The following is a 2,391-nucleotide window of genomic DNA, read 5'->3' on the forward strand; positions in this document are numbered from 1 at the left end:
TGGACGTAGATGGCTTTCTTTCCAAGGTGTTTAGAAATGAACAGGAGGGAGGGTAGGAAAGAGTGGGTGACAGAAGATCAAGTAGATAGAGTGACAGAGGGTCAACGTGCATACGTTTTTGCCAGTGGAAATCTGCTACATTGGCAGGTAGGGCCATGCCTAGCTGGGGGCTTACATTTTAGTAGGGGGCAGCATGGAGCCCCCAAGTGTGGCTCAACACTTCCTGGTCCTTTCCCCCCTAGGCTGCTGCCTTCCTGGAGAGTGCCCGAGCTGGGGACCTTCCAGTGCCACCAGGTCACCTGTGTGTCCGCTCTGGGGGAGAAGCCAGGTTTATCTATCATTGGCTCGGATTGGCTTAATTCAAAATTTTTTTAAACAGGAGAAAGAGAGGAGGGAAGCTGCTGGACAGGGAAGTGACAAGACAGCAGTTTCCTTGCCTGAGTCCCAAAGACCCCAGGCTGCTGTGTCCTTTTCTCGGCCAGTCCTACTTCCCGGGTGACTGGAGCGCTCTGAGTGAGATTTGGCTTTGACCAACAGGCCAGAGGACAGGAAGGATTGCAGACGACACTTTTGGGCTTCTTCCCAAAGCAATTAGAGCTTGGATTTAAGCGAACAAGTTGTATTTGAGTGTTTTCTTCCATGGGAACCATTATTTTATTGAGAGGGGACAGCACTGAGCTGACGGGCTGCTGCAACTGCCACGGGTGGGCCGAGCACAGCCGAGAGTAAAGGGGCTGCTGGCAAACACGCAGCTGAGTTTTGAAAGTTTACTTTGTGCCAGGCAAGCCTTGGGTAGGAGCTTAGCTGTATTATGTCACTTATGCCTAATGACACCCCTATGGAGAGATGCTGTTTTTACCCCATTTCACCAGCAGGGAAACTAAGGCTCAGGCAGTTAAGTGGCCAATGGTTAACGGTTAAGTCGATGGCACAAGAAAACCCAGGGACATTGAAAACTCTCCATCACCTCAGATCCCAGCTTTCATAGAAAAAACACGGAGTCTACAACCCCAATAAAATATTTGGGGTGACAACCCCGGAGGTGGTAAGAGTCAACGCTTTTGTTGCAGAACTGAAGGGTTTGGATCCAGCTCCAGTCAACTCACCTGCCATCGGTGGCCATGCCGGGAAGACCATCATCTGTAGTCACACAACAGCCTAGCCAACTGTCCCCCCCGTGTCTTTCCTCAAGGAAAGAAGAGTCTGTGAGACTGTGCCTTTCTGGGTCTTTGTTCCATCCTTATGTTTACACCTTATGTCTCTCTGTCTGGTCCCCAAAAGAAGGTTTGCAGCCAAAGACGGGTAAGATATCTCACAGGAGATACAACCTAAGCCAGGCGGAACCGAGTGGGGACCCCCAATGAGCTGCCTTAGAAAAATATGGGAAGGGGCCTTGCCTCCCCTTCCCCCTGCCTGGGAAAAGCTGTTGCTGGCTCTGCCTTTTCCCTGGCACCTGTTTGTGAGAGAAGTTACAAAAACAACAAAGATCAGTTCTCTCCACTTAGCTCAACAGAACTTACAAAATAAGAGACTTGACCCTTCTGACCCTGAGAAGGTACATACCTTAATTAGGACATTGTGGGACCTCGTACTTCAGCTGTTGACTGACAAAGGGTGATTGAGATAAATATTTTTCTGTTATGATGTGTGAGTTTCAGAGACCGTGTGAGAAACAATGTTGCTTTCTCTTGTTTTTGCATACCTATTCAATAAAAACCCCCAGTCGGCCATATTCTGGGCTCCAGTCCTCTGAGACTGAGAGACCCCTGGCCTTCGGAGAGATTTAACTGCATTAAGTATCTGTTTCTTTCTAAAAACCTTAACCCAAACCGCCCCTTCTTGCACCCTCACTGCTGTGTTGCGCTGGACACAACAATCATCCCCCTGCTCTCTCAGTGCACGCCCAAGGTGGGCTTTCCCCAGGACCAGCTGACAGCCCTCACTGGGCGCATCCAGGAGGCCGGCACGGAGGTGGTCTAGGCTAAAGCTGGAGCAGTCTCTGCCACCCTGTCCATGGTAAATGCTGGAGCCTGGTTTGTCTTTTCCCTTGTGGATGCAATCAACGGAAAGGAAGGAACTGTCGAATGTTCCTTTGTGAAGTCCCAAGAAACGGACTGTCCCTATTTCCCCACACCATTGCAGCTGGGGAAAAGGGCATGGAGAAGAACCTAGGCATTGGCAAAATCTCCCCTTTCGAAGAGAAGATGGTAGCTGACGCCATTCCTGAGCTGAAGGCCTCAATCAAGAAAGGAGAGGAGTTTGTAAAGAACATGAAATGAGAGCAGTTAGTGAGCAATCCGTTTCCTTGACTTATTAAGGCATCACGTCACTGTAAAGCCATTTCAGATACCTTTGTATTTCTATTTGCTTTAATGATAAGTAGTATATTAA

At 49.2% G+C, this 2,391-nt stretch overlaps 1 pseudogene; it reads left to right on the forward strand.

Moving 5' to 3' along the window:
• The first annotated feature begins 925 nt into the window (after positions 1 to 925).
• Positions 926 to 2,391, forward strand: LOC141571254 (malate dehydrogenase, mitochondrial pseudogene; annotated as a pseudogene).

This window comes from Rhinolophus sinicus, linkage group LG04 (assembly GCF_036562045.2).
Source record: "Rhinolophus sinicus isolate RSC01 linkage group LG04, ASM3656204v1, whole genome shotgun sequence".
Taxonomy (NCBI): domain Eukaryota; kingdom Metazoa; phylum Chordata; class Mammalia; order Chiroptera; family Rhinolophidae; genus Rhinolophus; species Rhinolophus sinicus.